General features: G+C 49.7%; 1 protein-coding gene across 2 annotated transcripts in view; it reads left to right on the forward strand.

Moving 5' to 3' along the window:
* Positions 1-6,208: 6,208 nt before the first annotated feature.
* Positions 6,209-27,714, forward strand: part of LOC127566440 (Fc receptor-like protein 5) — a 121,186-nt gene continuing 99,680 nt past the window's right edge. Inside the window, exons 1-3 of one of the 2 annotated variants that reach the window (XM_052008853.1) lie at positions 6,209-6,419; positions 7,727-7,854; positions 26,936-27,029. The gene's annotated coding sequence lies outside the window, so the exon portion shown is untranslated. Of the gene's footprint in view, positions 6,420-6,453; positions 6,499-7,726; positions 7,855-26,935; positions 27,030-27,714 lie in introns of those variants that run through there. The other variant, XM_052008854.1, reaches the window with a different exon arrangement.

Consider the following 27,714-nt stretch of genomic DNA (forward strand, 5'->3'; position numbering starts at 1 on the left):
GGTTAGTGTACGGGTTAAAGGCAAAGTACAAAATATGTAGAGTCATAGAATCATCCAGCACGGAAATTGACCCTTCGGCCCAACTGGTACATGCAGACCAAGGTGCCAACCTGAGATCGTCCCATTTGCCCGCATTTGGCCTGCATCCCTGTAAATTTTTCCGGTCCATGTACCTGTATAAATAGAACATTACAGCAAAGCACAGGCCCTTCGACCCACAATGTTGTACCGGCATTTGATCTTGCTCTGAGATCTAGCTAAGCCTTCCCTCCCATATAGCCCTCCATTTCTCGATTATTCATGTGGCAATCCAAGAGACTCTTAAATGTCTCTAATGTATATGCCCCCACCACCTGCTCAAAGATCTATCTAACCCTTTCCTCCCACCTAGCCTTCCATTTCTCGATCATTCAGGTGGCAATCCAAGAGACTCTTAAATGTCCTTAATGTATCTGCCCCCACCACCTCTGCCGGCAGTGCGTTCCACGCACCCACCATTCTTTGTGTAAAATTCTTACCCCTGACATCCCCCATATACCTTCCTCCAATCACCTTAAAATTATACCCGCTCATGAAGCATTGGACCTCGTCGCATTGGTCTTGGCAGAACGTGCTTCAAACGATGGGCGCTGCGTGGTGCAGGTGGTCAATAAGACGGAGCCACTTTTGCAAATCCATCTGCTCTTTGACGTGCTACTGTCCATTCTCTAAAGGCGACATGCATCGGACTATTAGCTAGCACGGCTTATCTGTTTGTTCGTTATTCCTTGAAGTGTATAGTAACGCGTTTCCTGATTTACTGAAAGACCAGGCTATGATTGACAGCTCTACTACATCTTATCCAGGACAGTCCGTGTTGTCCAGTGACAATGACGTTTTGCAGAAATACTTTCAGTCAGATCTGTGTTACTCGCCCACCAGTAAATGCAGTAAATTAGAATTATTACCATATTTTTTGTCCCCCGAAAATTTCCCGCGATTATGTAGAATTAACGGGAAGCAGGTGTTTCAAGTTAACAAGCCAATCGATGCTCACCTTGTAGATGATACAAATGAAAATGCCAGGTTCTCATCGCCTCCTCACTGCAATACTGGAGTTATTTCTGCATCTATTAGCGTTTTGCAGAAATACTTCCAGTCAGAACTGTGTGACTTTCCCAGCAGTAAATGCAGTAAATAAGAATTATTACCGTATATTTTCCCCCGAAAATTTCCTGCGAATATATAGAATTAACGGGATTCGAAGGCTCAGATGTTCACGAGGGTTTATGGAACACGTGGATAAATGTGTACATCAAAACATATTGAATTTCTTTGGGGCGGGGTTGGAATAACGGCGATTCCTCGCTCCCGGGTTACATTCAACCTTTGTGACTTCACACTCGGTCCAAGACTGCGTTTATGTGTGATTCTCGCCGTCAGATTATCAGCTCTGCTTGTAAAATATAATCAATAAAACAGATTGAATTGAAACGATTTCCCGCATATGTTTACTTCAGCGATGTTTGGTCCCTGCAGCTTCAGAAACGATTAAAAGATGAGAGAATGACTCAGCAGGTCGGGCAGCATCTGTGGAGAGATGAACAGTATTCAATGCTTCAGGTCTAAGGTTAACACAGGGAATGATGGAAAGATTCAGCGGGTCAGGCAAAGTCTGTGGAGGGAGAAACAGAATGGAACGTTTCAGGTCTAATGTTAACACAGAGGATGATGGAAAGATTCAGCAGGCCTGGCAGCGTCTGCGGAGAGAGAAAAAGAATGAAATAGTCCAGGTCTAAAATTAATAAAGTGCATCCCGAAAGTACTCATTGAGTTAGGCAGCATCTGTGGAGAGAGAAACAGGGTCAAGGTTTTGTCTAAAAGAAAAATAGATGTGTATTTAATGTTAGAATTTGGGGGTGTGGATGTTGGGAGAGAAAGTTACAAGGAATATTACTGGGGGCGGCATGAAACACACGATGATGCTGGAGGAACTCAGCAGGCCAGGCAGCATCCGTGGAGAAAAGCAGGCGGTCAAGGTTTCCAGCTAGGACTCTTCTTCAGGACTGAAGGTAGGAAAAGGGGAAGCCAGACCCGCTCCATTGACGGAGCCAGTCCCCTTCCACTAACACTCTCCTGCGCCTAGCTGAACTTGTCCTCACATTTACTTTCGATGCCTCTCACTATCTGCAGACCAAAGGCGTAGCGGTGGGCACTCGCATGGGCCCCAACTATGCCTGCCTCTTCGTTGGCTATGTTGAACAGTCTCTGTTCCAAGCCGACTCCAGCCCCATTCCGCAAATCTTTCTCCGCTATATCGACGACTGCATTGGCGCCACCTCTTGGACCCGTGCAGAACTCGACAGTTTCATAAATTTCGCCACTAATTTTCACCCTGATCTCCAATTCACTTGGACTATCTCTAAAACCTCTCTCTCCTTCCTCGATCTCTCCGTCTCCATCTCAGGAGATTCATTATCGACCGAAACTTCCCTTTTTCCTGTCTTCAGTCCCGAAGAAGGGTCCCGATCGCCTGCTTTGCTCCGCGGATGCTGCCTGGCCTGTTGAGTTCCTCCATCATCGTCTAGGTTACAGCATCTGCAGTTCTCTGTTTCTCTCTTATTGGGGCGGGATTGCTCTGTGGTCAACAGAGATTCGACGGCCCCAATGGCCTCCAGTTATGTCGTAAGAAAATATAAAATCAACTTGCTTACATTTGCTTATACTTCCAACCAAGGATAGCTGCCTGGAAGGATGAGCGCCACGCACACCAGCCACGGCTGGTCAAAAGCTTCATGCAAAGTGAACTTTGCATCCGGACCGGCGCCGACAGATTGAGGCTAGTGGCGTTGGTTAGGTCAGTTGCGGAGAGCTTACGCGAGTTCTGGAGGAGCAATGGGGAGCTTGGAAGAAATTCGGCAAGCGAAGTAAACCAGCAGCAGTAAGATATGCGCAAAATTGCGGACAGATGTGTAATGGAACAAACTTAAGGTCGTAGATCCAAATGCACGGAGCATTTGCGACAGTGGGTGAAGTTACGACATAAATAGAAAAAGAACGTGTGATCCAATTGCCATTGCGAAGAAAATAGTGCTTTGGAGACACCAGAGCTAGGAGCTGGGTGCCCAAGAGATTTCGACTCCACCCCCCAACTGCGTGAAAAACGCCCTCAGTTCCCGCGAATACCTCCGACCTCTCACCCCAGACTGATGCTCTTCTGTCTTTGACAGGGAGAATATAGAAGGATGAAACGGCAACGATATTTAACAGAGTTGAGATTCGTAGAGCGGCGAGAAATTATCTTGGATCTCGAAGTTGGTCATTGGTAATTGGTTTATTAATGCCATGTACCGAGATACAGTGAAAAGCTTTGCTTTGCATGCCGTCCACACAGATCATTTCAAAACATAAGTACATCGAGGTAGTACAGTGAAAAGCAATGACAGAAGGCAGACTATCGTGGTGCATTTACAAAGTGCAGTGTAGGTAGACAGTAAAGTGCAAGGCCACGACGAGGTAGATAATGAGGTCAAGAGTCCACCTCATCGAACAAAAGGTCCGTTCAATAGTCTTCTAACAGCGGGATAGAAGCTGACCTTAAGCCCGGTTGTACGTGCTTTCAGGCTTTTGTATCTTCTGCCCGATGGCAGGGGGCAGAAGAGGGAGTGTCCGGGGTGGGTTGGGTCTTTGATTATGTTGCCTGCTTTGCCGAGGCAGCGGGAAGTCTAGACAGAGAAACAGTGCAGCTGGATCTGAGAAACGTTATGTATGGACACTATTCCGATGAACAAGTCACGTGGTGGTACAGCACAGGAACAGACTCTATTACCCGCCACAGATCCATGTCGCCTGTTGTACAAATCTGAACTAACCCATCCACATCGTGGGCCGAATTGCTTACCCCTGCTGTACTCTCACATGTTCAATGTTCTAATTCTTGGCATCAGATGGTTCTTCTATGGAGAACGGGTAAAGAAAATCCATCTGCATTCTTTGGAATGTAGAAGAACGAGGGCTGATCTTACCGAAAGGTATAAGTTCTTGAGGGGGCACGGCAGGGTAGATGCTGAGATATTTCCACAGGCGGGAGAGTTTCGAACGAAAAGGCTGGGTTACAAACTACGCAAGGGGGCGGTGGTCTGAAAATAAGGTGGGTAGAGGGTGGCAGATCTCTGGAATTCTCAACCCCGAAGGTTTGTGGAGGTTGGGTGACTGGCGATATTTAAAGAGAAAGTAGACGATCTTCTGCAAGATAGGACAATTGGGTATCACGGGGGAACTGCCAGAGAAGGCAAGATAAAGCACGGGGCAGATTGGGCACAATCGTATCGTATGGTGCGGGAGGCTTGTGAGGGGGGGGGGGGGAAGCTTATTTTCTTCCGTTCTTATATCATGCTGTATAAAACGCCTCTCCGGCCTCAACTGGAATAGACAAGAACTTGCATGAATTGATTGGGGGAGAGGCTGCTTGCAAGTAAAGGGACCTCTGGCAAAGTGTTCTCTTATTAAAGTGAGAGGCCGGTTTATGGGCCAGAATGTCAAGGGTCAACGTGTTCTTGTTGGAGTGAAGGGCAGGACTGGCTGGGTTAGGGAACGGCGGCGCAGGAGGGATATTGAGGCTCCGGTCAGGAGAAAACAACAGGGGACATTTGTCAAGTTTAGACAGATGGAGGTCAAACGAATGCTTTGAGGAGTGTCAGGGATGCAGGGGGGGGTGCAAGATGTAAATTAGGAGGGCAAAAAGAGGACATAGAACATAGAACCAACCAACACTACCCTAATCACAAGAAGATATAACATTACAGCACAGGACAGGCCCTTCGGCCTACAATGTTGTGTCGACATGTTATCCTGCTCTAAGATCTATCTAACCCTTCCCTCCCACATAGCCCCCTATTTTTCTATCATTCATGTTTATCTAAGTGTCTCTCAAATGTCATGAGGCAGCTTTTGGCAAATACGGTGATGGAGGGGCAGGTTTCTCACACAGAGGGTGGTGGGCATGAGGAAAGAGGAAGAGATAGAGATGGGTACAATGACAACGGTTAAAAGACATTCGGGGAGGTTCACTGGGAGGAAAAGTTCAGAGGGATATCGGCCAAAGGCAGGCAGGTGGGGCGAGCTTAGGTCGGCAACCTGGTCGGCACGGACGAGTTGGGCCGAAGGGCCCGTTTCCGTGCCGTGTAACTCCGTGACTCTCTGGGGAAGCGGGGTGACTTCATTGAAACTTGTAACGCTTTTAAGGGTCATGACGCGGGGAGATGTTGAGACATTTCCACTGGTGGGAGAGTTGGTCCGTGCTCTCTCTCTCTCTTTCACTCATTCTACGGAATATCGGGATGTAATCATTGCTGCCACTGGGATGGGCAACTAGACCAAGCGGGGAGGATGCCGTGGTCGGCATGGACCAGTTGGGCCGAAGGGCCTTTTTCCGTGCTGTATAACTCTGCGACGATGACACGGCTACAAGGGCAGACTGGGAAGGCTGGGACTTCTGTCTCCAGAGAAGAGAAGGCCGAGCGGAGGTTTGATGAAGGTACTTAAAACGGGGTGGGCCGAGGGTAGAATGAAATATTGGGACACTGCTCAGGTGCACACAGAAGGAGGGAAAATTGGGAGCGGCAGACAGAGAGTGAGTGGTCGGAATCTGGGGAGCGCCGCATGGATTGGTGGTCGAAGCGGGTTTCCAGAGGGAATTGCATTGCTATACACGGTGAACGTCATTTCGCAAGGCTGCCGGAGAACTGTCCGGTGGATGGAATCAAGAAGCAGCCGTGGCAGAGAGCTGGGGCGAACCCGACGGGTCGAACGGCCTCTCTCGCCGCTGATACCCTTGCACGAGTCCGTGGAACGGATCCAACTTAACCACAACATCGCTACCAAACGATAAGTGGTCAGAGGGAGTCAAATTGAATAGGAAACCTCCGCCTGTAGGGAAGGGGAACAGTAAGGAAGAAGATCGATTCTGATGACAAAGGACGTTTGAGGTAAACACACGGTTCGAAGCCAATTTACTTGCACGAACCACAGTTTGAGAAGAGTTTTTCTTATCAGGGTGGAACACGTGTCCCTGTTGCTTCTGTCCTTTCCCGTTTAGCTGCCGGAGAGGCTGGCTCGCATGACAGCGTTTGACACGAGCAGTTGCAATGTCAGGAAACGCTGTCAGTTGAAGTACCGAGCTGTTAATCACACCCACTCCCCCTTCTCGATTATTTTTCATGATGATTTACCGCCTGTCAGTCCAATTCGTAATTTTTTTTTCTTTTTGCTTTCGCCACTCTTTCTGCTGCCGAGAAATGATACTACATTTCCAGGTCGAAATCTGTTTGACAATGGACTCTTTTTTGGAAACGTTCTCTGCATCAAATAACGTTCACTTTTCAGCTATTTATTGAGCGGCCTATTTCCGGGATAGAGACGGGAAGTTGATAATATATGAGGTAATAGGCGAAATATTGGGCCCTCTGCTTGGTGAAAATACTCAGTCTCATTCCTCCGTGTTGCTGCCGGGACTGTTCAGTAAGACAGAGCGAGAGAGCGAGAGCGAGAGAGAGAGAGAGAGAGAGAGAGAGAGAGAGAGAGAGAGAGAGAGAGAGAGAGAGAGAGAGAGAGAGAGAGAGAGAGAGAGAGAGAGAGAGAGAGAACGTGTGTGTGTTTGTGCGTGTGTGTGCGTGTGAGAGAGAGAGAGGGACAGACAGAGACAGAGAGAGAGGGGGAAGGGAAGAGAGAGAGAGCGCGAGAGAGAGTGAGAGAGATAGACAGAGAGACAGAGAGGCACGGAGAGAGAGACAAAGGGAAGAGAGAGAGAGTGAGAGAGCGAGGAAGAGATGAGAGAGAGAGAGTGGGAAACACAGAGAGACAGATACAGAGAAAGGGAAGTGAGAGAGAGAGAGCAGAAAGGCAGAGGGGACTCTTTGTATGTGATTGTGTGCACTCTTCTGTGTGTCTTGATGTGTGTGTGAGAGGGAGGGAGAAAGAAAGAGGGGGAAAGAGAACAAGAGAGACAGAGAGACAGGGAGCAGGTCATTTTGTGGGTGTGCATCATACTGTATCTTTGTGTCACTGTCAGTGTGTGTGTGCTGACGTTTGTGTGTGTGCACGCGTCGGTGCATGTGTATTTGCACGTGTGTGCACCAGAATATGTTCGCGCGTCTGCCTTTGCCTCTTGTGCGTAGCGGCCTGTGAGTGAGTGTGTGTGCATGTGACTGTGTTTGCATGTGCTGATGCGATTGTGCTTATGTTTGTGAGTGAGTGCATGTACAGCTGTGCATGTCTGAACGTGTGTGAGCGTGTGGCTAAGCGACTGAGTGTCTGGTTGTGTGTGGGAGGAGTGTGTGCATGTGCACGACTATGTGTAAGTCTGTGTGTGGTGGGTACGTGTGCGAGTGTGTCTTGTGTCTTGGCGAGTAGGTGAGTGTTTGTGTCCGCTTTCCTCTTTACCGCTGTGTGTGTGTGTGTGTGTGTGTGTGTGTGTGTGTGTGTGTGTGTATGTGTGTGTGTGTGTGTATGTGTGTGTGTGTGTGTGTGTGTATGTGTGTGTGTGTGTGTATGTGTGTGTGTGTGTGTGTATGTGTGTGTGTGTGTGTGTGTATGTGTGTGTGTGTGTGTGTGTGTATGTGTGTGTGTGTGTGTGTGTGTGTGTGTGTGTGTTGCGCGCGCATGCAGTTCTTTCTATTGATGGTTTTGCCAAAGGCGTCCCTCCTTTTGCATGATGTGCTGGTGACATTCTGCACCTGATCTCCTGCAGGTTCATCACCCCTCAGTGACTCACAGCAAAAGAGCAACGGTACAGAGGACGGCACTGCTGATCTGACAGCTGTGAACGAAGATAAACAGGGATCAAGATGCCCCTCAGTTGCAGTTTCACGCCGCTGTGTAAGTTCCTCTATTTGCTTAAACACCGCTGACATAATAAATCTGTGACTTGTAACCCATTGCTGTCACACGCAAGTTAATGAAACAACATGCAGGCTTTTGAAAGACCATAAAAGTTCTGTGCGTGATATCGTAGAACAGGGCAGGGCACAGGAATGGGTCCTTCGGCCCGCGGTGTCTACGCTGACCATGATGCCAATCGGAGCTAATCCCAGCTGCCTGCATGTGGTCTATATATAGAACATAATCGAGGAGCAACACAAACCAGGAGCTGACTGAAAATAAAAGAAAACAAATGTCCTCCAAAACAAACGGAACGAAGTCAGTAAATTATGTAATTCGAACGTAAGTCTATGCAGAGAGAGAGAAAAAGGGAGTTTGCGGAAGAACTTTTCTCAAAGAGGAAGATGAGGAATCATATACGAATGAGCACAGCAGAAATTGTACTTTCGTATTGCACCTGTTCCAGTGATTTTGTACAAGTGTGTGTGTTTGCGTGTGTCTGCATTTGCACATGCGACAGTGGGTGAGGGTGTGCGTGCATTTCTGCGTGTGCATGTGTAGTGCTGTGCGAGAGGTCGCCTACGTTTGTTGGTGTATGCCTGAACGTGCGTGAGTGCGGGAATGAGCGTGCTTGTGTATGTATGTGTGTTTGTGTGAATGTATGCATATACTTGTATATTTGTGTATGACTTTGCATGTGTGTTATGTGTGTGTGTGTGTGTGTATTTGTGTGTGTGAGAGAGAGAGACAGACAGATAGAGAAAGAGAGAGAGAGGGAGAGAGACATCGGGACAGAACAGGAGAGAGAGAGTCAGAGACAGAGAGAGAGAAAGGGGGAGCGAGAGAGTGGAAGACAGACAGACAGATAGAGAGAGAGAGGACCGGAAGATAAAAAGAGGGAGAGGGAGACAGAGAGAGAGAGAGAGAGAGAGAGAGAGAGAGAGAGAGAGAGAGAGAGAGAGAGAGAGAGAGAGAGAGAGAGAGAGAGAGAGAGAGAGAGAGAGAGAGAGAAAGAGAGAGGGAGAGAGAGAGAGAGAGAGAGAGAGAGAGAGAGTTAGATGTAGAGAAATAGAGAAAGAGTGGGAGAGAGAGAGACACACACACACAGACAGAGCAAGGAAAAGAAACAGAGGGACAGAGGCAGAGCGAGTAAACGAGAAAGAGAGTGAGATACACACATATACAGAGAGAGGCAGACGGGGGGAGAGAGAGAGAGAAAACATCGAGGAATAGTGTCAGTGGTAGCGAACTCCTGCCAAGAAAATAGGCGACGTATTTAGCAGTAGGATACGAAGAAGCCAGCTCTAGCTGGACAACATGTCACTTGGCAGTCACACTTACACACGGGTGCCTCTTGCGGTTTAATGATCAGCGTTCTTGGTTTTGATTCAAAGTTGATGGAACCAGGGCAATAGAAGAATCACTGTCCTTCACGCTGACTCCTGCTCTGTAGCATCACAGTATACCTATTGGTCTCTCCCTCTCTCTGTCTCTGTGTCTCTCTGTTTGTCTCTATGTTTTTCCCTCTCTTTGTGCCTCTGTCTATCTCTCCCGTTCTCTGTGTTCCTCTCTCTCTCTCTCTCTCTCTCTCTCTCCTCTCTCTCTCTCTCTCTCTCTCTCTCTCTTTCTTTCTCTCCCCCCCCCCCTTTATCTGCCGGTCTTCCTCTCTCTCTCTATCTGTCTGTCTGTCTTCCACTCTCTCGCTCCCTCTTTATACTGGTCACTTCACTTATTGCCACTGAGCGTTCGCCAGATTCCACCCCCCCCCCAACATATTGCGTCTGCCTATCAAACTGCCTGGTCTTATCGCACTCCACTGTCAAGTTCCTCTTTCCCCGCCCACACCACGACCTCACCTGACACTTGAAACTGTCTACAGCCTCTCACTTTGCCCCTGCCCTACTACGCTGCCCCCCTACTTTGTAGTCCCTGCCCATGATTAGCTGAGTAAGTTAGCCGAGAAATGACAAACGGGATTTAATTCAGATATGAGCTGGGTGTTGTATTTTGGAAAGTCAAATCAAGGTAGGACTTTCACAGTGAACGGTAGGGCCCTGGGAATGTTGCAGAACAGAGGGACCTTGGAGTTCAAGTACATGGTTTCCTGAAAGTGGGGTCACAGGTAGACAGGGTGATGAAGAAAATTTTTGGCATGGTGACCTTCATCAGTCAGGGAACTGAGTATTAAAGTTGGGAGGTCGTGGTGCGGTTGTACGAGACGCTGGTGGGCCCGCAATCAGAGTACTATGTTCAGGTTTGGTCCCCCTGCTATAGGAAGGATATGAATAAAGTGGAGAGAAGATTTACAAGGATGTTACCAGGACCCGAGAAACTGAATAATAGGAACAGGTTGAACAGGCAAGGACTTTCTTTTCTTTGGAGCGCAGGAGATTGACATATGATGTTATAGAGGTGCATTAAATCATGGAAGGCAAAGACAGGGTGACTGCCCGCAATCTTTTTCCCAGGGTTGGTACATTTGTATTGGTGTTGGTTTATTATTGTCAATTGTACCGAGTTAGTGAAAATCTATTCTTGCATACCGTTCGTACAGATCAATTCATCACAACAGTGCATTGAGGTAGTACAGGGTAAAAGCAATTACAGAATACAGAGTAAAATGTTACAGCTACAGATAAGTGCAGCGTAGTCAGACAATAAGGTGCAAGGTCATAACATGGTAGATTGTGAGGTCAAGAGTTCATCTCATCGTATAAAGGAACCGTTCAATAATCTTATCACTGTGGGATCGAAGCTGCCCTTGAGCCTGGTGGTATGTGCCCTCAGGCTCCTGTATCATCTGCCTGATTGGAGAGAAGAGAGAATGACTCGTGTGGGTGGGGGTCTTTGATTATCAATCACTCCAGGGTATTTGTTAAAGGTGAGAGGGAAAAGATTTATGGGAACATGACGGGAAACTTTTATTACACAATGATTGTGGAACGAGCTGCCAGAGAAAGTGGTTGAAGCAGATACAACAACTTCTACAAAACCGTGGACAGGTACATGGATAGGAAATGTTGAAAAAGTTTTTGGCCAAACGCGGGAAAATGTCACTAGTTTGCATGGGACATCTTGGTCGGCTGGGCCCTGTTGGGCCTGTCTCCGTGCTGCATGTCTCTATGGCTTGTTGATTCTGTTCCCTGCAGCCCTCGCTGGACCCTGCCACGTTATAGTGCCAGCCCGCCCCTTACACATGCACGGTTACCTGCCTCATCATATGGTCCACAGCCCCATCACGATGCCTCTTCCTTCACCCTATTGTGATGCACATTGTACTTGTCACATGATAAGGTCCCTTGTCCTATCACTCTGCCCCCATCTCTTCCAGCCCTCTCACCTTTTTCTGTGTACCCTCACACTGTCACACTTTCTCCTCCCCTGCACAGCCCCCGGCAACTTAAAACAGTCCGCTTTCCCGTCGCATAACCACCGCCCTATCGCACTTGTCACCTTCACCGTTCCACTAGCCGCCTGCCTCGCAACAGACCACTGCCTCATTTGCAACATTCGTTGCACCTCACACAGCTCCCTGCCATAGTCAGAGAGTCATGGAGATGTGCAGCGCGGAGACAGACGCTTCGGCCCAACTCGTCCATGCTGACCCAGTTACCGAACCGAGTTAGTCCCACTTGCCTGCGTTGGGCAATATCCCTCTTAAACCCTTCCTCTCCATGTGCCTGTACCACTGTATTTTAAAAGCTGTAACTTTACCCACCTCTACCACTTGTTCTGGCAGCTCATTCCACCTTCTGTGTGAAAAATTTGCCACTCAGGTCCCCTGTAAACTTTTCCCCTCTCACCTAAAACGTTTGCCCTCCAGTTTGCTCCGCTGCCCTGCTGATTTTTCTTCACTTCAATAAGGTCACCCCTCACTCTGCTTCTCTCCAGGGAAGAAAGGTCCCAGCTTATCCAGTCTCCCCTGATAACTCAAGCCCTCCAGTCCCCGTGAATCTTTCCTGCACTCTCTCCAGCTTAATGACGCCCGTCCTGTTGCTGAACACCAGAACTGAGCACAATACTCCCAGGTGTGGTCTCACGAACGCCTTGCACGTTTGTCATATGATGTCCCAACTCTTGTAAACGAATGCCCTGCCCGACGAAGGCCAGCGTGCCAAACGCCTTCTTTACTAACCCCGTCTACCGGCTTCAGGGAACTGTATAGTTTGTACCCCTAGGTATCTCCGTTCAACAACACACTCCAGGGCCCTGTCATTTGCCGTGTCAGTCCTCCATTGCTTTATTTTACCAAAATGCAATACTTCACACCTGTCTGAATTAAATTCCATTTGACATTCCTCTCACCCTATTGATCGAAACCCTCTGGTAATCTTATGTAACCTTCTTCACTGTCCACTACACTGCCAATTTTGGCGTCATCCGCGGACATTATGGCCTCTCCCTCCCACTGGCGCTACCCCTCACCCTGTTTTCCTGACACATTCTTCCCTGTACCACCCTCTCTTCTCCCTCTCATTCCTCTGCCTTGCCCCGTTCACCGTGGCCCACACTCCCCCATAGCACGTTCCCTTGCCTCGTTACACTGGGGGCCCGTACCGCCTCAGACCTCCCCCTGCTCAGCCATGCTGGCAACAGAAGCTCGCCCAGACCACCCCCCCCTCACAGCCTCACCTGCCCGTTCAGCTTTCGCCAGCTCATTAACGTGTCCCCTGTTCTTTCCGCAGCCACCCGTCCCAGCGCGTCTACCCTGGTTGCGCCACGTTTCCTGGTACCGCGCTGCACCTTCACTGGGCCCTTTACGCAACCCGATAGATGTATCTAAAATCGTGAGGGGGGGGGTACAGATAGGATAGATCATCCGAGTCTTTTATCCCAGGGTGGAAATGTCAAATACTCGAGAGAAAACCTTTAAGGTGAGGGGTTGGGAGGAGGTGGAAGAAGATTGACGAGGCAAGTTCTTTTTAGCACAGAGGATAGTAGGTGCTCGGACCAAGCTGCCAGCAGAGATGGTGAGGCAGAAACTCTAGTGACGTTTAAGAAGAATTCAGACAGACACATGAAAAGTTAGCGTATGGAGTGACTGGGACCTTGTGCAGGCTGATGGGATTAGTTTGGGTTGGCATCATGGTCTGCATTGATACTATAGACCGAATGGCCAGCTCCTGTGCTGCACTGGTAAATTGGTTTATTATGAGGTACAGTGGAAAATGTGTCTCGCATACCGTTCATACAGATCAATTCATTACACGGTGCATTGAGGTAGTACAAGGAAAAACAATAACTGAATGCAGAATAAAGTGTTGCAGTTACAGAGAAAGTGCAGGGCAGGCAGACAATAAAGTACAAGGTCATAACAAGGTAGATTGTGAGGTCAAGAGTCCACCTTATCGTACTGGGGGCGTTCTTATAACAGCGGGATAGAAGCTGTCCTTGAGCCTGGTGGTACTTACTTTCAGGCTTTTATATCCTCTGCCCAATAGGAGAGGGCAGACAAGAGAATGTCCCGGATGGGTGGGGTCTTTGATTATGTTGGCTGCAATACCGAGGCAGCGAGAGATATGGACAGAGTCCATCGAGGGGTGCCTCGTTTCTGTAGTGCGCTGAGATGTGTCCACAACTCCCTGAAGTTTCTTGCCTTCTGGGGCAGAGCAGTTGCCTTACCAAGCCGTGATGCATCCGGATAGGATGCTTTCTATGGCGCATGGATAAAAAATGGGGACGGCACAGTGGACATTCCAAATTTCTTTAGCCCCCTGAGGAAGTAGAGGCGCTGGTGAGCTTACTTGGCCGTGGTGTCTGCGTGGTTGGAAAGTTCATTTGGACCTGTTCTATGTTCTATGTCGGATAGCCCTATCCGCTGTCGCATCTTGCAGCCCCGAGCCTTTTTTTACTCTGTCGCCCTGCGACATTGCACTACCCCCCGCCGCGCACACTGTTCCTTGCCCCACCACAATGCGCTCCACCTCAGCACGCTGACCCCTCCGCAGGAACACCATGTCCTCTGCCACCTTACCTTGTGTTTTGCTCCTCGAGCATGTTATAGTATGTTGACCCGCAACAGAGTCCCGTGTTCCCTCGCACGGTTCGCCTCCCACCTTATGCTGAACACTCTCGCACTGCCCATCTCTTCATAAGATGACCTTCCACAGACCCCTGCCTTTGCCCATGCCAATCTTCCCCTGCTCATTATGCCTCTCCATACCAACTGCACTTGCCTGTATTAATTCACAACGCATTTTGGTTGCGAGTTAAGTTAAACTAAGAGCGAGCCCGCATTTACCACATCAGATGGCAGCCCGTTCCACACTCCCACCACTCTTTGAGCGAAGAAGTTCCCTCTAATGTTCCCCCTAAACCTTTCCCCTTTCACCCGAAAGCCATGTCCTCTCGTACTTATCTCTCCTAATCTAGGTGGAAAGACCTTGCTTGCATTAACTCTGTATATGTCCCTCATCATTTTGTAAATCTCTATCATATCTCCCCTCATTCTTCTCCGCTCCAAGGAATAAAGTCCTAACATGCTCAATCTTTCCCTGTAGCTCAACACCTGAAGACCCGGCAACATTCTAATAAATCTCCTCTGCACCCTTTCAATATTACTGACATCCTTCCTGTAGTTCGGCGACCAGAACTGCACACAATATTACAAATTTGGTCTCGCCAGTGACTTATACAACCTCACCGAATCATTCCAACCCCTATACTCAATACTTTGATTTATAAATGCCAGGATGCCAAAAGCCATTTTTAGAACCTTGTCTACCTGTGACTCTACTTTCAGAGAATTATGTATCTGAACTTTCAGATCCCTTTGTTCCTCCGCACTCCTCAGTGCCCTACCATTTACTGTGTATGTCCTCCCTTGATTTGTCCTTCCAAAATGCAACACCTCACACATGGAATATTATGTTCAGTTCTGGTCGCCGCATTTCAGGAAGGACGTGGAGGCTTTGCAGAGGGTGCAGTAGTGTTTCACTTGGACGCTGCTTGGATTGGAGAGTATTATCTCAAAGGACAGGTTGGACAAACCCGGATTGCTTTCTCTGGAGCGTCGCGGGCTGAGGGGGAGACCTGAAAGAGGTTTACAGAGTTATGAGAGGCGTAGATAGGGTAGATAGTCAGTGCTATTTCCCCCAGAGTAGCAATATCAAATACTGGAGGACGTAGTTTTAAGGTGAGCGGAGGGAAGTTTAAAGGAGATGTGCGGGGTAAGTATTTTACACAGAGGGTGGTTGGTGCCTGGAACACGCTGCCGGGGACGGTGGTGGATGCAGATACGATGGAGGCGGTCAAGACGCATTTAGGCAGGCGCATGAACAGGCAGGGAATGGAGGGTGTGCGCATCACGTGCATAGAGACAGGTTTAGCTTCATTTGCCATTTTGCACCGACATCGTGGGCCGAAGGGTCTGTTCCTGTGCTGTAGTGTTCTACCTTCGATGTTCTAATTCTATATCCCTTTGGCCATGTTCATTCAAGTAGATGTCCAGGCGGCTCTTATAAACATGGAAGAAACATAGAAAAACCTACAGCACAGTTCAGGCCCTTCGGCCCACAAAGCTGTGCCGAACATTTCCCTACTTTAGAAGTTACTAGGCTTAACCATAGCCCTCTATTTCACTCAGCTCCATGTACCTATCCAACAGTCTCTTAAAAGACCCTATCGTATCCGCCTCCACCACCGTTTCCGGCAGCCCATTCCACGCACTCGCCACTCTCTGAGTAAAACACTTACCCCTGACATCTCCTCTATCTACTCCCCAGCACCTTAAACCTATGTCCTCTTGTGGCCACCATTTCAGCCCTGGGGAAAAGCCTCTGACTATCCACCCGATCAATACCTCTCATCATCTTATACACCTCTATCAGGTCCTCCCTCATCCTCCGTCGCTCCAAGGAGAAAAGGCCGAGTTCCTTCAACCTGCTTTCATAAGACATGCTCCCCAATCCAGGCAGCATCCTTGTAAATCTCCTCTGCAACCTCTCTATGGCTTCCACATCATTCCTGTAGTTAGGTGACCAGTACTCCAAGTGGGGTCTGACCAGGGTCCTATATAGCTGCAACAATACCCCCCGGCTCCTAAATTCAATTCCCCGATTGATGAAGGACAATACACCGTATACCTTCTTAACCACAGAGTCAACCTGCGCAGCCGCTTTGAGCGTCTTATAGACCCGGACCCCAAGGTCCCTCTGATCCTCCACGCTGCCAAGAGTCCTACCATTAATACTATATTCTGCCATCATATTTGACCTACCAAAATGAACCACTTCACACTTAACTGGGTTGAACTGCATCTGCCACTTCTCACCCTAACTTTGCATCCTATCTATGTCCTGCTGTAACCTCTGAAGCCCTCTATACTATCCACAACACATCAACCTTTGCGTCATCCGCAAACTTACTATCCCACCCCTCCACTTCCTCATCCAGGTCGTTTATAAAAATTACAAACAGTAAGGGTCCCAGAACAGATCCCTGAGGTACCCCACTGGTCACCGATCTCCATGCAGAATACGACCCTTCAACAACCACTCTTTGCCTTCTGTGGGCCAGACAGTTCTGGATCCACATTACAATGTCCCCTTGGATCTCATTCCTCCTTACTTTCTCAATAGGCCTTGCAAGGGGTACCTCATCAAACGCCTTGCTCTCCCTACATCGATGTGTTTAGTCACATCCTCAAAAAATTCAATCAGGCTCGTAAGGCAGGACCTGCCCTTGAAAAAGCCATGCTGACTATTCCTAATCATATTATACCTCTCCAAATGTTCATAAATCCTTCCTCTCAGGATCTTCTCCATCAGCTTACCAACCACTGAGCTAAGACTTACCGGTCTATAATTTTCTGGGCTATCCCTACTCCCTTTCTTGAATAAGGGAACAACACCCGCAACCTCCAATCTTCTGGAATGTGTCCCGTCTCCATCGACGATGCAAAGATCATCGTCGGAGGCTCCACCATCTCCTCCGTCGTCTCCCACAGCAGCCTTGCGTACATCTCATCCCGACCCGGCGACTTATCCAACTTGATGTTTTCCAGAAATTCCAGCACCTCCTCTTTCCTAATATCTACATTCTCAAGCTTTTCAGCCTGCTGCAAGTCCTCACTACAACCCCCCAGATCTTTTTTCCGTAGTGAATACTGATGTAAAGTATTCATAAAGTACCTCCGCTGTTTCTTCCGGATCCATACACAGTTTCCCACTACTGCACTTGATAGGCCCTATCCTTTTTATCTTATCCTCTTGCTCTTTACATACCTGTAGAATGCCTTGGGGTTTTCGTTAATCCTGCCCGCCAAGGCCTTCTCATGTCCCCTCCCGGCTCTCCTAATTTCCTTCTTAAGCCCCTTCCTGTTAACCTTCTACTCTTCCAGATCTCTAACATTACCTAGCTCTCTGTACCTTATATAAGCTTTTCTTTTCATTTTGACTAGATTTATTATAGCTGTTGTACACCACGATTCCTATATCCTCTGACGACTTCCCTGTCTCATTGGAACATGTCTATGCAGAACTCCACACAAATATCCCCTGAATATCTGCCACATTTCTTCCGTACTTTTCCCTGAGAACATCTGTTCCCAATTTAATCTTCCAATCTCCTGCCTTAGAGCCTCATAATTCCCTTTACTCCAATTAAACGCCTTTCTGGTCTGTCTGTTCCTATCTGTCTCCAGTGCTACTGTATAGAATTATGATCACTATCTCCAAAATGCTCCCCCACTGAGAGATCTGACACCTGACCAGGTTCATTTCCCAGTACCACATCAAGCTCAGCCTTTCCTCTTGTAAGCACTCTTAAATCTTATTTCTGTTCCTGCCTCCAACACCTCCTCTGGGAGCTCATTCCAGCTATCAACCACTCTTTGTGCGTAAAAAAACCCATCAAACCTCATTCAACACCCCCTCATCACAAACCTATGCCCTCTAGTCTTGGACATCCTTAGCACGGGAACAGACTCCGATTGTCCACCTGATCTATTCCTTTATGTACTCGATCATATCACTTCTCAAACCCCTTCGCTCCACGGTGAACAGTCCCACCCGATCCAATTTCTCCCTAGAATTCAAGACCTCCTATCCAGGTTACATCCTTGTCAGTTAAAATCCTTGCGAATCTCTTCCGTACCCTCTCCAGCTTCGGCATGTCCTTCCCGTCGCGACCAGAACTGCAAACGACACTCCAAGTGAGGCCAATCCAGTGTTCTGCACAACTGTGGCATGACATCCCAAAACCTACACCCGGTGCCTCAGCGGATGAAGGGGACCCTGACCTATGCTTTCCTCATCACACTTGTCTACCGACGTTTTCACTTTCTCACACTGTCCCTTCCCCGTTCACACTGTCGTCTCGCCTTTGCAGTGTCCCGAGGCTCCTCACACTTGCCCAGCCCAATGATCCCCACCAGAGCCAATCACACCGTTCCCTGTGAGATCTCACACTACGTCTTCACAGGTTGCAGCGTTGGCCCAATCTCATCGCTCTGCATCCCGGCCCTGACTTTCTCCCTTCCCCCTCAAACTATTCGTTAACCCCTCTCATTCTCCCAACCCCACCGTCCCATCTTCTGATCGCCTGGCCCTGACGTTCCCCATTATGCTACCTCTGCTACTGACCAGTTAACCCAGCCTTTCCCATGCATTGTACCGTCTCCTCACACTGCCCGTTACCACTTAGCCCCACGCTAACCCCTCATAATGATACCGGTCCTCACACCACCCCTGAGCACCTCACACTGACTCCGCACTTCAGACCTCCCAAACACAACCCCCCCTATGCCCCTCACACTGACCCCGCTCCCCAAACTCTCCCTGAGCACAACCCCACCCTAAACCCCTCACACTGACCCCACTCCCCACACTTCCCCTGAGCACCTCACCCCACCCTAATCCCCTCATACTGCCGCCCCGTTCACGTAACCCCACCCTAACCCCCATACACTGACCACGCTCCACACACCGCCCCTGAGCACGTAACCCCACCCAAACCCCCTCACTCTGCTCCTGCTCCTCAGACTGCCCCTGAGCACTTAACTCCACCTTAACTCCCTCCTGCTGACCCCGCTCCCCACACCGCCGCTGAGCATTTAACCCCACCCTAAACCCCCTACACTGAGCCCGCTCCTCACACTGTCCCTTAGTACTTAACCCCAAGGTAAATCCCTCACACTGACCACGCTCCTCACAGCGCCCCTGAGCACTGCACCATACCCGACGGCCCTAGCACTGACCCCACTCACCACCCCGAACCTGAGCACAAACCCACCCAATACCATTCACCCTTACCCCGCTCCCCACACCGACCCTGAGCACGTAGCCCCACCCTAACCCACTCAAACAGACCCCGTTTCCCACATTGCCCCGAGCAGTTAACCCCACCCTACCCCCTCATAATGACCCCGCTCAAAACACACTGCAACTGACCACTGAATCCCACTCTACCCCCTCAAACTAACACCTGTCCTCACAAAGTCCCTGAGCACCTAATCCCACCGTTACCCCCTCATACTGACGCCGCTCCCCATCCCGAACCTTAGCACAACCTCACCCTAAACCCCTCACACTGACCCTGGTCCCCACACCGCGCCTGAGCACCTCACCCCACCCTATTCCCCTCACACTTTCACCGGTCCCCACACCGTCCCTGAACACCTCACGCCACCCTAAACTCCACACTGACCCCGCTCCCCACACCTCCCCTGAGCACCTCACCCCACCCTATCCCCCTCACACTGACCCCGCTCCCCACACCGACCCTGAGCACAACCCCACCCTAACCCCCTCACTAGGACCCCACTCCCCACACTTCCCCTGAGCACCTCACCCCACCCTAATCCCCTCATACTGCCGCCCCGTTCACGTAACCCCCCCAACCCCCACACACTGACCACGGTCCTCACACCACCCCTGAGCACAAACCCACCCGAACCCCCTCACTCTACTCCTGCTCCTCAGACTGCCCCTGAGCACTTAACTCCACCCTAACTCCCTCATACTGACCCTGTTCCCCACACCGCCCTGAGCATTTAACGCCACCCTAAACCACTCATACCAAGCCCCCTCCTCACACTGTCCCTTAGCACTTAACCCCAAGCTAAACCCCTCACACTGACCACGCTCCTCATAGCGCCCCTGAGCACTCCACCCCACCCGATGCCCCTCGCACTGACCCCGCTCACCATCCCGACCCTGAGCACAAACCCACCCAATCCCTCTCACACTGACCCCGCTCCCCACACCGACCCTGAGCACGTAGGCCCACCCTAACCCACTCACACACCCCGTTACCGCATTTCTCCGAGCACTTAACCCCACCCTACCTCCTCACGCTGACCCCACTCCCCACACTGAGTGTGAGCACTGAATCCCTCTCTACCCCCTCACACTAACACCTGTCCTCACACCGCCTCTGAGCACCTAACCCCAACGGAGCCCCTGTCACTGACGCCGCTCCCCACATCGCCTCTGAGCATTTAACCCCACGCTATCCCCCTCACACTGCCGCCGATCCCCACCCCGACCCTGAGCATAACCCCACCCTAAACCCCTCACACTGACCCGCTCCCCACACCAGCCCTGAGCACCTCATCCCACCCTAATCCCCTCATACTGCCGCCCCGTTCACGTAACCCCAACCTAACCCCCACCCACTGACCACGCTCCTCACACCGCCCCTGAGCACAAACCCACCCAAACCCCCTCACTCTGCTCCTGCTCAACAGTCTGCCCCTGAGCACTTAACTCCACCCTAACTCCCTCATACTGACCGTGTTCCCCACACCACCCTGAGCATTTAACCCCACCCTAAAGCCTTCACACTGACCACGCTCCTCACAGCGCCCATGAGCACTGCACCCCACCCAATGCCCCTCGCACTGACCCCGCTCACCACGCCGACCCTGAGCACAAACCCACCCAATCCATCTCACACTGACCCCTCTCCCCACACCGACCCAGAGCACGTAGCCCCACCCTAACCAACTCACACAGGCCCCGTTACCCGCATTTCCTCGAGCACCTAACCCCACCGTAACCCCCTCACACTGACGCCGCTCCCCACATCGCGCCTCACTTAACCCCACCCGACGCCGTCACATCGCCCTTTTTTCACATACTGCCCCGACCTATTAACTCCAGCCGAGCCCATCACATTGTCCCATTCCTCCTAATGCTCTGCACACATCCTCGTCACACATTTAGCTTCCCAGTGAAGCCGTCCTCTGCATAATCTACACACTTCGGCTGCCCCTGTCACTTAAAACCATCCCATGGCCCCAAGTAAAACTGACCGCCCCTTCGCAGTGTCCCTTGTTCCTCACGCCGCCCGCTGCACAAATAACATCGACCCTGCCCCCTCATTCACTTTTGCCCTTGAGGCAATCCCTACCATTACACTGTCCATTGACCTGCCACACTTCCTCCGACCCATCACACATCCGTTGCCCTGCCACACTCTCCCCGGCACTCACCCCGCTTTCCCTCCCTTAGATTTTCCCTCGGACGTTCCACTGTTCCTCACACCGTCCCCTGCCCCACTGCAATTTCACATGCACCCTTGCACATTCCTCTGACACATGGCAGAGGAGATTTACCAGGACGCTACCTGGCTTAGAGAGTATGGATTATAAGGAGAGAGTAAAGGAGATAGGGCTGTTCTCATTGGAGAGGAGGAGGATGAGGGGAGACATGATAGAGGTATACAAGATATTGAGAGGAATAGATAGAGTGGACAGCCAGCACCTCTTTCCCGGGCACCAATGCTCAATACAAGAGCACATGGCTTTAAGTTAATAGGTGGGAAGTTCAAGGGAGATGTCAGAGGGAGGTTTTTCACCCAGAGAGGGGTTGGGGCGTGGAATGCGCTGCCTGGGGCCGTGGTGGAGGCTGATACATTGGACAAGTTCAAGAGATTGTTAGATAAGCATATGGAGTAATTTAAGATAGAGGGATATGTGGGAGGAAGGGGTTAGATAGTCTTAGGTGCGGTTTGAAGGGTGGCACAACATGATGGGCCGAAGGGCCTGTATTGTGCTGTATTGTTCTATGGTTCTATGGTATGACAAGTGTTCCCCGTCACGTCAAATGTCTCCTGCGAAATTACACCGACTCTTCGCCATTGTCCTGCCTCCTGCAACCTCGCATTACCCTTATCCCTCACATTTGCTGCGCCCCCGTAAACTGTCCCCTGTCGAGTCAGACCCCGTTATTCCGTCGTCTGCACACTCGTGCTATCCTCTTCTCACATGCAGTTCTTGACCCTTCGAACTGCCTCTTGCTCCTCACAGGTTTCCCTGCCTCTCACGCATCACCTGCCCTTTAGCTACCCCCACAATTGCCGCATCCTCCGCCGCCTCGTCACACTTCCCCACCTCTCCCATGCAGAGAGTTGTGGACGCAGCCCAGCGCATCACGGACACCATCCTCCCCTCTATGGACTCCGTCTATACCTCTCGCTGGCTTGGCGAAGCAGCCTGCGTCATCAAGGACCCCACCCATCCGGGGCAATTCTCTCTTCTCCCCTCTCCTATCTAGCAGAAGATACAGGAGCCTGAAGGCACGTACCACCAGGCTCAAGGACAGCTTCTATCCCACTGTGCTAAGACTATTGAACGGTTCACTGATACGATGAGATGGACTCCGACCTCAGAATCTATCTCGTTGACCTTGCACCTTATTGTCTACCTGAAATGCACTTCCCTGTAGCTGTGACACTTTACTCTGTATTCTGTTATTGGTTTTACCCTGTACTACCTCAATGCACTGTGTAATGAATTGATCTGTACGAACTATGCAAGACAAGTGCTTCACTGTACCTCGGTACAATTGACAATAACAAACCAATACCAATACCAATACCAATACCCACCATTCAGTGTCCTTATGTTGTGCCTTCTCCCTCGCCTTATCAGCTGCGTCTCACACTGTCTCCTGTCTCGCACATTTTTCTGTCTCCATCTCACATATTTCGCCGTCACACCACGCTATTCCTTGCCACATTACAATCCCCTTACCCCCCGCCCTTTCCCCTGACCGCCGCCCTCTCCTCTGCCCAGTTGTGTTGTCTACCCCCGCTCTTAGTGAACCCCTCCTCATCACACTCTCACTTATCCTACCACATTGGCCGTTGCTCCTTCATGCTACCCCTTGTTCGCATAGTTACATCTTGTGACGATACACTGCTCCCTGCTGCATTCTGCCCGGTTGCATTTTGCACGTCTCCAGTGCGGTGCACTTCTGATTCACACAGTGCCCCTTGCCCAATTAACGTTACCCCGTCCCCACTGCACTGGCTCCTGCCCCGACCTCTCTCCACTACTCTCACAGCACTGCTGATTGGATCATGCCCACCACGTTCTCCCGAGTCATTCTGTCCTGGTCCGCTGCACAGTCCCTCGTCGCATTACATTGTATTTCCCTCCCCACACGACCCTTGCCCATAACATTGTCCGCTGACTCATTACATTGCCACCAACCATTACGGCAACTCACGACCTTTCAAACCCACCACCTCTACCAGCAAGACGGCCAAGAGCAGAAACAGGTATGGGGAGCCTCCAAACCACACAACATCCTGACTTGGAAATATATCGCTGCTCCTTCACCGTCGCTGAGTCAAAATCCAGGAACCCGCTCCCTAACGGCATTGTGGCTATCCCCAACCCTCAAGGTCTGCAGTGGTTCAAGAAGGCAGCTCGCCGCCACCTTCTCAATCGAAATTAAGTATGGGCAATTAAATGCTGGTTCAGTCCTTGAAAACCACATCCCTTGATGAATAAAACAATGCGTCACAAATAACCATGCCTCGAATATGCTCCACGTCGTCATTACACCGCACCCCAGCTCATCGCACCTTGCCCTGCCCTTTCACGTTGGACCTTGCCTCAATATGCCCTTCCCCTGCCTCCACACCACCTCTTTATTTTCACTCCACGCCTCCCCATTACGCCGTCGCCTACCACTCACACTTCTTCCTCTGCCTCGCCGCGTCCCCTGCTACAGTACACTGCCCGCTCCCCATCACACTGACATCAGCCAAGCCATACGGTTACCTGACCCATCACGTTGTCCCCTGGTCCCGACCATCGCCCATGATTCTTCGCGGAACTGAAACATTTACTGTGTTTCTCTCTCCACATTTCCGGCATGACCCACTGCCTCCATCCCCCCAACCCATGTTATATGGCTCTATTTCTCTCTCCACGGATCTGCCTGGCATGCTCGGCGATCCTCACATGTTCGGTGTTTGTACTTCTGTCTATGGCCACACGGTGGCGATGCAGGCAGCGCAAACCTCTCAGCAACGCAGGTCGTTTTCTGACCTGCGGTGCTCCCTGTGACCTCATGACCTGTTTTCCTTCCACGTTTCCAATGGAAGCTGGCTGTCTGGTTATTATTAAACCCAAAACGTACATTACATCTGACCTTTGTCATCGTATCCTGAGCTAACACATGACAGGTGAGAACGCTTATTGTTAATCCACAAAAAAATTTAGCAGTGATTTTCGTACAAGCCCGAGAAGACACTTTCCTCTCTCTGATCAATAACCGATTACACACAGACATCCCTTTGGTTCAACCAAAATCACTTATACCCAAGCATTACTTGTTACCACTTTTCCTTCCATTGAACAACAGCTAATCTGCTCCTAGCGGTCGAGCAGCATCCGTGCGGGGGTGTGTGTGTGTGTGTGTGTGTGTGTGTGTGTGTGTGTGTGTGTGTGTGTGTGTGTGTTGGTGGCGGGGGGGGGGGGTGTGGTGGGTGAGGTACGTCAGAAGGTGAGAAATGGGGGCAGGACTATGCCATGAGGCCCGTCAAGCCTGCTCCGCCATTCTATAAGATTATGGCTGGTCTGGACGTGGACTCAGATCCACCGACTTACTTTTCCCCCATAACCCTTAATACCCCAACTGTCCAAAAATCTATCTAACCGTGTCTTAATCTATATTTAATGAGGTTGCCTCTACTGCTTCCCCAGGCAGATAATTCCACAGATTCACTATTCTCTTGGAAAAGTTCTTCTCCGCCCTTGTAGACAATTCCGCTCTCCCTCCCCCCCCCCGCAGATGTTGTTTGACCCGCCGAGTTCCTCCAGCAGATCGCCCGTTGCTGCAGATTACAGCATCTTCAGTCTCTTCTGTCTCCACTGCATGACTCCACTGCGAGGTCTCTTTGTCCCTTGTGTCTCCTCTATGACCAGGTGTGTTCAGACAACGATCACCTTCATTGCTTTTGGAACAAGGCGTGTTTCAGAAAGCCTTCCCTTCAGCCACCTGCTCTTGTTTTCATTTCTTGAGCTGGCATCGCGATTACAGAAACCATGTCTGACATTTTTAACAGGGCAGGGCTATACTTTGCAATAATGTCTCAACTGCCATGACATAACCCCACAGACCCCACCGCCTCAGTCAGCCAGTTAAACAGCGCTAGTCGTTTTACTCTGTCCCTTACTGATAATCAGGCACACACACACACACACACACACACACACACACACACACACACACACACACACACACACACACACACACACACACACACGTCTCTCACACACACGGACACACATACACACACACAGACAGACACACACAGGCACAGAGTACACACATGGACACATACACAGACACAGACACACACATACACAGATACACACACACACAGAATAACACATACATAGACACGCACACAGAATCACACATACATACACACACACACACAGAATTACACATATATAGACACACACACGCACACAGAATCACGCACACACACACACACACACACACACACACACACACACACACACACACACACACACACACACACACACGGGCACACATACACACCCAGACACAGACACACACACAGGCACAGAGTACACACATGGACACATACACAGACACACGCACACACATTCATACACAGATATACACACACACAGAATAACACACACATAGACATACACACACAGAATTACACATATATAGACACACACACCACAGAATCACACACACACACACACACACACACACACACACACACACACACACACACACGGGCACACATACACACACAGACACAGACACACACACACAGGCACAGAGTACACACATGGACACATACACAGACACAGACACACACACTCATACACAGATAGACACGCACACAGAATTACACATATATAGACACACACACACACACACACACACACACACACACACACACACACACACACACACACACACACACACACACACACACACACACAAGCTCATCCCAAGCTCATATCATGGAGTCAAAGACATTGAAACAACCACCTCGGCTCAACAAGTCCGCACCGACCACCAATCCGCCTTTAACCCTCATCCTAAATCAATCTCATTTAAAAATTCCCTCTTCAAGTTCCTCATCACCTCCCGGCAGATTGTGCCATTCGCCTCGCCCACACACTGGAGGACATATGCCCCCCAGGTGGTCTATAAATAGCTGATGGTCAAACGGAAGAAAATGAACGCGAAAGCAAGGAAAAGGGACGGGAGAAAAGAAAAATAGAGGGATAGAAAGAAAGGATGAAGGAAAGAAAGACACGAAGGAAGGAATGAAAGAGGGGACAAAAAGAAATAACGGATGAAAGAATGACCAAGAAGGAAGGAAAGAAAGAGAGAAGGAAGGAAGGAAGAACAGGCAGAAGGAAGGAAAGGAAAGGAAGGAAGGAAGGGAGGAAAGAAAGAGAGAAGGAAGGAAGGAAGAACAGGCAGAAGGAAAGGAAAGAAAGGAAGGAAGGGAGGAAAGAAAGAGATAAGGAAGGAAGGAAGAACAGGCAGAAGGAAGGAAAGGAAAGAAAGGAAGGAAGGGAGGAAAGAAAGAAAGAAAGAAAGGAGGAAAGAAGGGAGGAAAGAAGGAAAGAAGGAAAGAAAGAAGGAAGGAAGGAAGTAAAAGAAGGAAGGAAGAAAGAAAGAAGGAAATAAAGAAAAGAAAAGGAGTGAAGGAAGTAAACGAAGAAAAAAAACGGAATTATGGAAGAAAGGAGGAAAGAAGGAATGCAATTAAAAAAAGAACGAGAAGGTTCTTGGAACAGACCGAGGAAATTAAAAATATGTTGCTGTTCTCATTTCAGGCACCGATGTGTTCCTTCATGGTAGCCGGAGAAAAACACTCCATCAGGATCTGGAAAGATATCCGGTTTCCTCCCACATTGCAAAGACATACGGGTAGGTTAATCGGGTTTAAAATGGGCTGCGCGGACTCGCTGGGCCGGAGAGGCCTGTTACCGCGCTGTGAATAAAAATTGAATAAAAAGTTTAAAAAAATGTAAAACTTAAAGACGATAATCTACATCCTGTTCCAGGTAGGATAAAAGTGAGAACTTCCAAGAATAGGGGCTTGCAGCTTTCAGCGACCGTCCGTTATTTTGCAGCCATGTCCCCTCCTTCGTGACATTGGTGCCGGGGGAAACAGCTTAACGTCTCTGCTGTCAAGCCCCCGTCTGATCTTATATGTTTTAAATTCATGCGTCTCGCCTCCAACTGACTTTCAACAGTAGAACGTTGTTCATTTCGTTTTGGTTTTAATATTCTTACGTTACCGTTTGCCCAGTGTACAAGCTCCAATTTCACCAGATTCTCGTTATGATTTTTGTTTTGTGCTGTGTAAAGATTTAATATATTGAATGAGCTCTCATGGATCTCTGAACGGAATGAATGGGATTCCTTACCTCGGAATTAGTTCACCGATCTTTTGTTCAACATAGAGCTTCATGAATTGAAGGAAAAGCATTTTGCAGACGTTATAAAACGATCTTGTCTTCTATTGTTAGCACTTATATCGGAAGTCACTAGAGTCTAATGCAGAACTTTCTGTCTCTCCATTCCAGTGTTAATTATGTTTGAAGAGACA

Source organism: Pristis pectinata, chromosome 41 (genome assembly GCF_009764475.1).
Source record: "Pristis pectinata isolate sPriPec2 chromosome 41, sPriPec2.1.pri, whole genome shotgun sequence".
Taxonomy (NCBI): domain Eukaryota; kingdom Metazoa; phylum Chordata; class Chondrichthyes; order Rhinopristiformes; family Pristidae; genus Pristis; species Pristis pectinata.